Source organism: Hippopotamus amphibius, chromosome 6 (genome assembly GCF_030028045.1).
Source record: "Hippopotamus amphibius kiboko isolate mHipAmp2 chromosome 6, mHipAmp2.hap2, whole genome shotgun sequence".
Classification (NCBI taxonomy): domain Eukaryota; kingdom Metazoa; phylum Chordata; class Mammalia; order Artiodactyla; family Hippopotamidae; genus Hippopotamus; species Hippopotamus amphibius.
Genome location: NC_080191.1, coordinates 166,906,402 through 166,918,534, shown reverse-complemented (window position 1 = coordinate 166,918,534; position 12,133 = coordinate 166,906,402). Strand labels below are relative to the sequence as shown.

General features: G+C 42.2%; 1 protein-coding gene across 2 annotated transcripts in view; it reads left to right on the top strand.

Moving 5' to 3' along the window:
- The window catches only part of MB21D2 (Mab-21 domain containing 2), a 117,299-nt gene that overhangs the window by 85,072 nt on the left and 20,094 nt on the right, over positions 1-12,133 (top strand). The window contains exon 2 of one of the 2 annotated variants that reach the window (XM_057739606.1): positions 3,503-3,657. The exons of the other annotated variant lie outside the window; for it this stretch is intronic. The gene's annotated coding sequence lies outside the window, so the exon portion shown is untranslated. The remainder of the gene's footprint in view (positions 1-3,502; positions 3,658-12,133) is intronic. 2 annotated transcript variants of the gene reach the window in all.

The window sequence follows — 12,133 nt, the reverse complement described above, 5'->3', positions numbered from 1 at the left end:
ATCACTCCAAACCTATTTGACCTTGTAACCAGGAAATTAATAAAAGCAGTAACAGTACTGAACAAAAAAAAAAGATCACTCTAATACAAGAGTTTACCATTGAAAAAAGGTTGAAAGTGGCTTTATGAAAAGGGTTTTAGAAGAAAAAAGGGGGTAAAGTTGTTGAATTGTGGAGACAAAGATAAAATGCACTAAAATGCAATCAAATCATAGAAAAGCTTTTCCATGACAGATCACATGCCAATTTTAGTCTAGAAGAATTTGCACGTCTTTCATTCTGTGGGTTGATCCATTCTGCTGTGTTTGAGCACGTTTTGTTTAGTGTCTATTCCATGGTTGTACAAAATATTAACATTCTTGGAAAATTGCGTATGAACCAACACTAGTTTTATTGTGCTGACGTAATCTCAGTCCTTGCAGTCCTGTACAAGCTAGTTCATATTACAGTGATACATTCTGCATCAGGATGGACTGTTTCTAGTTCTCAGTAGCCTAACCCCCAGGACTCAGGGGGACACGGGTGCATCCTCAGAAAACTTATGTGAGACTTGGGAATGACCTCAGATAGCTGTGATACAAGTCACCCCATAAATCTCATAAAGTGTCAGGTTAATCAAGAAGATTGTACAAAGAAAGAAAAGAAATAATATGTGCGAATTTGGGGGGTTAGGAGGCAAAAGCTTTTAGATGGAGTTGGCCAGAGTTCAACAGGCAAGGACAGAGGGTCAAAAGGAGAAAATGAGCAAAGGCTTGGGAGCTGGGAAGCAAGGACATATTTAGGGGACTGGGAGAGTTTGGGGAGTCCACTTTGGGGCTGGAGCCACTGAGGAACATAAGGGAGCAGTAAGACATGGGTTGAAATGGAGGCTGGCCTTAGAATGTAGGAGACCCTTTTTCTCCCCAAATTATTTATTTATTTATTTATTTATTTATTTATTTATTTATTTCAATATCTTTTGGCTGCGCCTTGAGGCATGTAGGATCTTAGTTCCCTGACCAGGGATTGAACCTGCGCCCCCTGCAATGGAAGCACAGAGTCTTAACCACTGGACTCCCCCAGGGGAGTCCCCTGGGAGGCCTTGGTTACAGGGATGGTGGCCACTCTGTAGAATTTTGAACAGGTGAGTGATGGGATCAGCGCTGCCCTTGAAGGAGCTCCTTTTGGTAGCTTCGGCTGGGTGATGGTGGAGGGGAGCGGAGTCTAGTGAAGAGGGGCTGCAGTTGTCCCTGTGAGAGACATGAGGGCCTAAGCTCAACTGTGACAATGACATACAGTGGCAATGGGATGTATGGGGAGGGCATGACGCAGCAGGCATTTTAGAGACAGAATCTCAAGCATTTGTCAACTGGATGCTGTAGGGCTCTGGTGATCTAATGATGATGAATGTACTGTTTTCAGTAATGATAGCCAGTACGGAGCTTGGTTTCGGAATGTTTGAGAGCTCATGCTGAGGGCCGGCAGGGCTGTGGCACACCTGGATTCTGGGACTGGTCTGTACTGAAGTGTGGGCCAAGCCTGTGGCCTTTAGGTTACTGCTGGGTGATCCGTGCTAACAGAATGAGAGAACTTGCCCTCAACTCTGGGAGGGGAGATGGTGTTCCCTAGATAGGGAGCTGCTCACCTGCCCCAAGCCCCAATCCCTGCTCATGTTCTGATCCTAGGACCGTAGCATTTTTATACTTGAAAGACCTTAGAGATCATCTTATCTCTAAACCTCTTGCTAGATGGAAAACTATGACCTAACAAGGTCAAGTGTGTCCAGGGTAAGTCAGAAGCAAAACCAGACTAGAACCCAGGACTGTCACTTTCCAGTCTTTTAAAGAAATCTTTTAAGTAATGGCTGTGTGTTAGGGTTCTCCAAAGAAATAGAACCAGCATGATGTAAAGGGAGATTTATTATGAGGCATCGGCTCATGCAATTACAGAGGCTGAGAATTCTCACTATCTACCAATTGCAAGCTGGAGACCAGGAAAGCTGGTGCTGTAATTCAGTCTGACTCTGAAGGCCTGAAACCGGGGGAGCCAATGTTGTAAATCTCAGTCTGAGGATAGGAGAAGGTGAAATGAGATGTTCCAGCTCAAGCAGTGAGGCAGGAAGAAGGGGTGAATTCTTCCTTCCTCCACCTTTTTGTTCTAGTCAGGTGATGCCCACCCACAATGGGGAGCCCATCTACCTTACTGAGTCTACCAATTCAAATGCTGATCTCCTCTGGAAACACCCTGCTGACACAACCCCAAATCTGGGCATTCCTGATGCAGTCAGTTGGCATCTTCTCAGATTAACTCTCAGAGGTTGTTGCAATTGCTGCTCCAATTACTTTGTCCTTCCAGAGTAGTTTCTAATTTTTCAGAGTTTTAATTTCCCCATTTATTCTTTTGACTCTCATTTGACCTCATTGGTAGAGAGATATGGTTCCTCTTTCCAGGTAAGCAAATTGGGCATGACAGGTAATGAGCCTTCCTCACCACACGATGAATTAATGGAAGATCAGGACGAGAGCCTAGATTTCTTAAACTGATTCCATTTTCTTTTCCCAGAGTTTGACTGTAAATTTATGACTGTGCTAATTAAACCAGTTCTCAACGTGTATTCCTGGGGAACTTGATAGAAATGCACGTTCCAGGACCCATTACCAGAGCCGCTACATCAGAAACTCTGGTGGCCAAGGCCCAACCATCTGTATCTGAGTAATTTCTCCAGATGATTATTCTGCATGGTCATTAGAGAACCACTGTGGTTTTAAGACAGAATCTGTTCAGTATCAAGGATTTCACTACGTTGTGTTCATATACCAAATTCACAGAGAACAAAAAAGATGATATAAAGCTAAAACTGACCATAAAAATCAGTATATCTGTCTTTTTCTGTTCCTCCCGTTTCTCTCCCTCCATCATTCCCATCAACCAGATACTTTGTGCTAACTTTTCATTAAACATGCTTTTCTGTCCCTTACAAAACTGTCAGAATTGTCATGAGCCTTGATTCATTCAACCCACATTACTTGACAAACATGGAGAAACTAAAATCAAAAGGAAAAAACAAGAAGGGAGGGAGAGAGGGAGGGAGATGGTTGAATAGATAGGCAAATACTGGAACACTTCCTTAAAAAAAAAAAAAATTACGTGCCCAAACAGCAAGATAAAAGCCAGTAATATTAGTTGACCCAGAGAAATGTGAACAGAATGCTGTTTTAAAAAGAAAATTACAATTTCTCAGCATCTGTAAAGTTCCAGAAACTGTATTGGGAGCTTTATGTAACTGTTTCAGACAAGTCTTATAATAGCCTTGTGAAAGAGGTGGTATTCTCATTTTTTTTTAAAGGAGGAAACTAAAGTTTCAAAAAGTTCAGTACATTTATCCACATGTCACAAAGCTAATAAATCATGAAACTAGAGGTCACATTCAAGCTTTTCTATATCCTAAAATTATAATCTCTCCATCACATCATCCACATTATCTCAGGGTATTTTCCTTTTCTGTATGTCTTTTTTATCTTAAAGCTATGGAAATTTATCAGTGAATATAGGACATCCCACTATTTTAGAAGAATTGCCGCAAGTCGTACGTGGACACTGGGGATTCATTGGTAAGAAACGCTGTTTCTGAAACCCAAATCCATTTCGGACTCACTTTGAAAGCATATCAGTAAAATCAGGTATGAATTTTAAAAATTTATATCCAACCTTTAGGCTTTTCTCCCGTCCTTGGCTTGGAGCCTGTCCAACAACCTTAAAGAAAAAGGAAGGCATGACCTCTAGTGGAAACATGGAAAATGTCTTATGGTTTTGCTCTAGGATTTCTCCCCAAACCACCCCTTTCCCCCTTTTAAAATGAAATTATGGAATTTTTCATCTGAGAGGTACTCTCCTGACAAGACTTGGGTAAGTGCACAAATGTCATTTTTGTAACAACCTTAAAATGAGATTTGTGCATCTCACAGTCACATCAAACTTGGGTTTGAGTCCTTTTCTGGCCTCTCTCAAGCTGGCACCACTTTTGAAAAGAATGCTAGTCATTTAGTCTTTTCCCTGCTTCACTATGAAACCTAACCTCACCGGATTTTTGAAAGGGAGAAAGTATGAATGTGGGTGTCTTCATTATTCACCTTCCGGGCAGTTGGTTGCTTTGGAAATTGTACACTTCTGTCTAAGTGGTGTGATCTTTGTTTTCACAAACTGAGCTGTGATTGTGCCCATCACCACAGGTGTGTGGCTGGGCTGCCAAGTCAGCCCCACAGCGTATACGCAGTGACCCACATACGTGCTCCCGAGTGAGGGCAGTGTGTGTGCTAAGTACCCTTAAGGATTTCGGCTGATTACACAATAGCTTTGTTCAAGCTTAAGATTGAATAGAAGGGACATCCCTGGTGGTCCAGTGGTTGAGAATCCCTCTTTCAATGCTGAGGATGCCAGTTTGATCCTCGTGGGGGAACTAAGATCCCACATGCCGCAGGGCAGCTAAGCCTATATGCCAGAACTACTGAGCCTCCACACACTGTGGAGCCACAAGTACAGAGCCCACACGCTCTGGGGCCTGCGTGCCACAACTAGAGAGAAGCCTGCGCTGCAACGAAAGATCCTGGGTGTGACAGCCAAGACTTGATGCAGCCAAAAAATTAATTAATTAAAGTTTAAAAAAAGATTTTTTTAAAAAAAATTTAAGCTCTTTATTGGAATATAATTGCTTTATACTGCTGTGCCAGTTTTTGAGGTATACCAAAATGGATCAGCTGTATTTATACACATATCTCCACCCTCGCGCGACTCCCTCCCACTGCCCCCCCACCCCCCATCCTGGCCCTCTAAGTCATCACTCGTCATCGAGTTTGTCTCCTTATGTTATGCAGGAACTTCCCACAAGCTATCTGTTGTACATTTGGTGGTATATATATGTCAAAGCTACTCTCACACTTCGTCCCAGCTTCCCCATTGCCCCCCACCCCCAACCCTGTGTCCTCAAGTCCGTTCTCTACATCTGCATCTTTATTCTTGCCCTATCACTGGGTTCATCAGTAACTTTTTTTTTTTTTTTATTTTAGATTCCATATACATGAGTTAACATACAGTATTTGTTTTTCTCTTTCTGATTTACTTTGCTCTGTATGACAGACTCTAGGTCCATCCACCTCATTACAAATAACTCAATTTCATTCTTTCTTATGGCTGAGTAATATTCCATTGTATATATGTGCCACATCTTCTTTATCCATTCATCTGTTGGTGGGCATTTAGGTTGCTTCCACATCCTGGCTATTGTAAACAATGCTGCAGTGAACATTATGGTACATTTCTTTTTGGATTATGGTTTGCTTCAGGTATATGCCCAGTAGTGGGATTGCTGGGTCATATGGTAGTTCCATTTTTACATTTTAAGGAACCTCCAAACTGTTTTCCATAGTGGCTGTACCAACTTACATTCCCACCAACAGTGCAGGAGAGTTCCCTTTTCTACATACCCTCTCCAGCATTTATTGTTTTTAGTTTTTTTGATGATGGCCATTCTGACTGATGTGAGGTGATAGCTCATTGTGGCTTTGACTTGCATTTCTCTAATAGTGATGTTGAGCATCTTTTCATGTGTTTGTTAGCCATCTACATGTCTTCTTTGGAGAAATGTCTATTTAGGTCTTCCACCCATTTGTGGATTGGGTTATTTGCTTTTTTGGTATTAAGCTGCATGAGCTGCTTATATATTTTGGAGATTAATCCTTTGTCCGTTGCTTCGTTGGCAAATATTTTCTCCCATCCTGAGGGTTGTCTTCTAGTCTTGTTTATGGTTTCTTTCACTGTGCAAAAGCTTTTAAGTTTCATGAGGTCCCATTTGTTTATTCTTGATTTTATTTCCATTCTAGGAAGTGGATCAAAAAGGATCTTGCTTTGATGTATGTCATAGAGTGTTCTGCCTATGTTTTCCTCTAGGAATTTTATAGTGTCTGGCCTTACATTTAGGTCTTTAATCCATTTTGAGATTATTTTTGTGTATGGTGTTAGGAAGTGTTCTAATTTCATTCTTTTACATGTAGCTGTCCAATTTTCCCAGCACCACTTATTAAAGAGGCTGTCTTTTGTCTATTGTATATTTTTGCCTCCTTTGTCAAAGATATGTGCGTGGGTTTATCTCTGGGCTCTCTATTGTGTTCCATTGATCTATATTTCTGTTTTTGTGCCAGTACCATACTGTCTTGATTACTGTAGCCTTGTAGTATACTTTGAAGTCAGGGAGACTGATTCCTGCAGCTCAGTCATTCCTTCTCAAGATTGCTTTGGCTATTCAGTGTCTTTTGTGTTTCTATACAAATCATAAAATTTCTTGTTCTAGTTCTGTGAAAAATGCCATTGGTAATTTGATAGGGATTGCATTGAATCTATAAATTGCTTTGGGTAGGATAGTCATTTTCACAATGTTGATTTTTCCAATCCAGGACCATGGTAAGTCCCTCCATCTGTTTGTATCATCTTTGATTTCTTTCATCAGTGTCTTATAATTTTCTGTATACAGGTTTTTTGCCTCCTTAGGCAGGTGTATTCCTAGGTAATTTATACTTTTTGTTGCAATGGTAAATGGGAGTGTTTCCTTAATTTCTTTCTGCCCTTTTGTTGTTAGTGTATAGGCATGCAAGAGATTTCTGTGCATTAATCTTGTATCCTGCTACTTTACTAAATTCATCAATTAATGCTAGCAGTTTTCTCGTAGAATCTTTAGGGTATTCTATGTATAATATCATGTCATCTGCAAAGAGTGACAATTTTACTTCTTTTCCAGTTTGGATTCCTTTTATTTCATTTTCTTCTCTGATTGCTGTGGCTGAAACTTCCAAAACTATGTTGAATAATAGTGGTGAGAGTAGGCACCCTTGTCTTGTTCCTGTCTTTAGAGGGAATACATTCAGTTTTTCACCATTGAGAATAATGTTGGCTGTTGCTTTGTCATATGTGGCTTTTATCATGTTGAGGTAACTTCTGTGCCCACTTTCTGGAGAGTTTTTATCATAAATGGATGTTGAACTTTGTCAAAAGCTTTTTCTGCATCTATTGAAATGATCATATGGTTTTTATCCTTCAATTTGTTTATATGGTGTATCACATTGATTGATTTGCATATATTGAAGAATCCTTGCATTCCAGGGATAAACCCCACTTGATCATGGTATATGATCTTTTTAATGTGCTGTTGGATTCTGTCAGCTAGTATTTTGTTGAGGATTTTTGCATCTATGTTCATCAGTGATATTGGTCTGTAATTTTCTTTTTTTGTGACATCTTTTTCTGGCTTTGGTATCAGGGTGATGGTGGCCTCATAGAATGAGTTTGGGAGTGTTCCTCCTTTTGCTATATTTTGGAAGAGTTTGAGAAGGATAGGTGTTAGCTCTTCTCGAAATGTTTGATAGAATTCGCCTGTGAAGCCATCTGGCCTTGGGCTTTTGTTTGTTGGGAGATTTTTAATCAGTCTCAATTTCCATACTTGTGATTGGTCTATTCATATTTTCTATTTCTTCCTGGTTCAGTCTTGGAAGATTGTACTTTTTTAAGAATTTATCCATTTCTTGCAGGTTATCCAATTTATTGGCATATAGTTGCTTGTAGTAGTCTCTCATGATCTTTTGTATTTCTGTGGCATCCGTTGTTACTTTTCCTTTTTCATTTCTAATTCTGTTGATTTGTGTCTTCTCCCTTTTTTTCCTGATGAGTCTAGCTAATGCTTTATCAATTTTGTTAATCTTCTCAAAGAACCAGCTTTTAGTTCATTGATCTTTGCTATTGTTTCCTTCCTTTCTTTTTCATTTATTTCTGCTCTGATCTTTATGATTTCTTTCCTTCTGCTCACTTTGGGGTTTTTTGTTTTTCTTTCTCTAATTGTTTTAGGTGTAAGGTTAGGTTGTTTGTGCGAAATTTTTCTTGTTTCTTGAGGTAGGACTGTATTGCTATACACTTCCCTCTTAGAACTGCTTTTGCTGCTTCCCATAGGTTTTGGGTTGTTGTGTTTTCATTGTCATTTGTTTCTAGATATTTTTTGATTTCCTCTTTGATTTCTTTAGTGATTTCTTGGTTGTTTAATAGCATATTGTTTAGCATCCATGTGTTTGTATTTTTTACAGTTTTTTTTTTTCCTGTAATTGATATCTAGTCTCATGGCACTGTGGTCAGAGAAGATGCTTGATATGATTTCAGTTTTCTTTAATTTACAGAAGCTTGATTTATGCCCCAAGATGTGATCTATCCTGGAGAATGTTCCATGTGCACTTGAGAAGAAAGCATATTCTGTAGTTTTTGGATGGAATGACCTATACATATCAATTAAGTCAAGATAGTCTAATGTCTCATTTAGTGCTTGTGTTTCTTTATTTTCTGTTTGGATGATCTGTCCATTGGTGAAAGTGGGGTGTTCAAGTCTCCTACTATTATTGTGTTACTGTCTATTTCCCCTTTTATGGCTGTTAGCATTTGCCTTATATATTGAGGTGCTCCTGTGCTGGTGCATAGATATTTACAATTGTTATATCTTCTTCTCGGATTGATCCCTTGATCGTTATGTAGTGTCCTTCCTTGTCCCTTGTAATAGTCTTTAAAGTCTAATTTGTCTGATATGAGTATTGCTACTCCAGCTTTCTTTTGACTTCTGTTTGCATGGAATGTCTTTTTCCATCCCCTTAATTTCAGTCTATATGTGTCCCTAGGTCTGAAGTGGGTTTCTTGTAGACAGCATATATAAAGTTTTTGTATCCATTCAGCCAGTCTTTGTCTTTTGGTTGGAGCGTTTAATCCATTAACATTTAATGTAATTATTGACACATATGTTCCTATTACCATTTTCTTAATTGTTTTGGCTGTGTTTTTGTATGTCTCTTTCTTGTGTTGTGTTACTGCCTAGTTCCTGTAGCACTTGTTGTAAGGCTGGTTTAGTGGTGCTGAGTTTTCTTAACTTTTGCTTGTCTGTAAAGCTTTTGATTTCTCCGTCGAATCTGAATGGGATTCTTGCTGGGTAGAGTATTCTTAGCTGTAGGTTTTTCTCTTTCAAGACTTTTAATTATCACCTGCCACTCCCTTCTGGCCTGCAGAGTTTCTGCAGAAAGATCAGCTGTTATCCTTATGGGTTTTCCCTTATATGTTATTTGTTGCTTTTCTCTTGCTGCTTTTAATATTTTTTCTTTTGTGTTTAATTTTCATTAGTTTGATTAACATGTGCCTTGGTGTGTTTCTCCTTGGGTTTATTCTGTATGGGACTCTCTGCACTTCTTGGATTTGGTTACTATTTCCTTTCCCATGTGGGGGAAGTTTTCCACCATAATCTCCTCAAATATTTTCTCAGATCCTTTCTTTTTTTATTCTTCTTCTGGGACGCCTATGATTCGAATGTTGGTGCGCTTAATATTATCCCCGAGGTCTCTGAGACAGTCTTCCATTCTTTTTATTCTTTTTTCTTTTTCCTGCTCTGTGGAAGTTATTTCCCCCATTGTATCTTCCAGCTCACTTACTCGTTCTTCTTCTTCAGTTAATCTGCTGTTTATACCATGGAGAGTATTTTTAATTTCATTTATTGCATTGTACATTACTGTTTGTTTGCTTTTCAGTTCTTCTAGGTCCTTAACTGTTTCTTGTATTTTCTCTATTTTGTTACTGAGATTTTGGATCATCTTTATTATCATCACTCTGAATTCCTTTTCAGGCAATTTTCCAATTTCTTCTTCATTTATGTGGTCTTGTGGATTTTTATCTTGCTCCTTTGCCTGCAAGGTGTTTGTTTTCTCATTTTGTCTAATTTATCGTGTTTGCTGTCTCCTTTCCCCATTCGGCTTAGTACAAATTCCTCTTATCTGTGTTCTGTTTGGCTTCAGGTGTCAAGCACTGGAGCTTACTGCCTTTGATTGGGTTTGGAACTTGTTGTTGAGAATGAGAACTCTGGGGGAGTACTTGCTAATTAATATTCCATGGGGTCAGGAGTTCTCTGGTAGTCCAATGTCCTAGACTCTGCTTTGCTGTCTCAGAGGTCCAGCTTTGGCCCTGGCTGGGGCCCCAAGACCCTGAAAGCTGCACGACATGGAGAAAAAGGAGGTAGAAGGAGAGCAAAGAAAAAAAGGAAGAAAAAAGGGACGAAAGGGAAAGGGCAGACAGATCCCGAAAGCAACTCTGATCAGTCAAAATCACACAAAGGGATGTGCAAACTTGAACGTGCAGAAAGAGATGAGGAAGAGAACCCAGTGAGAAGAGAAAATGGGAGAACAGAGGAAAGAAAGGAGAGAGTACTCACATCAATTACAGGCAATCCTCATGCACATATGTACAGTAAATAGTTTGTAACAAATACCCAAAACCAGAAATAAAATAAGTATACCAAAAAGTTCTCTAACATTTCTAGGTAGGGCTCTGCCCCTGCCGTGGAGGGGACTGCAGAGAGCTCAGACTGTGATCTGGTGTTAGTCCTGTGTGTATCTGTCCCCACAGTCCCCACTTGTCCCCTCTGTCTGCAGTCTCTATTGTAGAAACCCTCGTCTAATCAGGTGCTCTGCAGGTGCAGGTGCTTTCAATCCTATTGTGGCCATTAAATCTGCTCCTTCTGTGGCTGTTTCTCTTTGTCTTCTTTGGTCCTGGAGACCTCGGGAATCAGTTTTGGTTTTGGTCCCTACTTTGCATGTGGGTTGCTCTCAGGAGTTGGTTCCTCGCCCAGGCGATAGGGGGTGAAAGAGGGTGCTTGGGTCTCACTTGAGACTTCCAGTCAGAGGTAGGGAAGGATATGGTAGTCTTACTGCGATCTGTGGGATGGCACAGAGAAAAAGGAGGTAGAAGGAGAGCAAAGGAAAAAAGTAAGAAAAAGAGGGGAGAAAGGGAGAGGGCAGACAGGTCCCCAAGGTTGGTGGTAAAAATCAACTCTAATCAGTCAGAATCACACAAGGAGATGTGCACACTTGCACTTGCAGAAAGAGAAGAGGAAAAGAACCCAATGAGAAGAGAAAACGAGAGAGCAAAGAAAAGAAAGAAGAAAGTACTCATACCAATTACAAGCACATTTACATGCACCTGTCTATATATTACAAGTTTAACTGACACCTACGTAAAACCAGAAACAAGATAAACATACCAAACAGTCCTCCGATATTTCTAGGTAGGGCTCTGCCCCTGCCGTGGAGAGGACTGCAGAGAGCTCAGACTGTGATCTGGTGTCAGTCTTGTGTGTATCTGTCCCCACAGTCCCCACCTGGCCCCTCTGTCTGCAGTCTCTAGTGTAGAAACCCTCGTCTAGTCCGGTGCTCCGCAGGTGCAGGTGCTTTCAAGCCTGTAGTGGGCAAAGTCTCCGGGATTGCTGGCAGCAGCAGAGTCCAGTGAGCCTGAGAGGCTGGTGGGCGCCGCCTGCTGCCGGGAGTGCGTGGCTGATCGTCTGCCGCGCACACAGGGCCCTCGGTGGCGGTGGCTTTCCTGGCCGCGGGCCGCGGCGGGGGCGGGGCGTGGGGGGCGGGGCGTAGGGCAGATGGGCGGGCGTTCAGCGGACCCGCGCGCGCGGTGCTGGCTCCCAGTCCCGCCGCTTCCCTGCTGCCTGTGGGTGTGCCCAGAGGGATTTTCCTCCCAAGCACTCTGCGACGACAGTCCCCTGCCTCTGCGTCTGTCCCAGGTTTCTCCCCAAACTCCCCATCTGGCTGGCGCCCCAGGCCCGCCAGGCCTCTCTGCTGCAGCCAGCCCGCGCTCCCCCTGGGGCGTGGTCCCCGGAGCCCCCGCCTCCCCCGCGGGGGAGCCGCTGGGCTTCTCTGGCTGGGGAGCGCTGCCTGCCTGCTCCCTGCGGGCATCTCTCCCCTCCGCCCTCGGCACACCTGCCCTTGCTCGCTCTTCTGGGGGCTCCAGGGCTCCCCCGTCCTTCCCCGCCGGCGAGGGGGCTCCGCCGTGTGTGGGAGCCTTCCCCCCTCACAGCTCCCTCCCAGAGGGGCCGGTGCCCTCAGAATTCTTTCTTTTTTTTTCCCCTTCTTTCCTTTGCGCTACCCGATTATGTGAAATTTCTCTTGCCTTTTTGGAGGTCTGAGGTCTCCCGCTGGCATTTGGGGGGTGTTCTCCACGAGCCACTCCCCAAGTGGCTGCGATTTTCAAGTATTTGCGTGGAGGAGGGGGATCCCCACGTCCTACTCCTCCGCCCTCTTTCTCTGGTCTGCT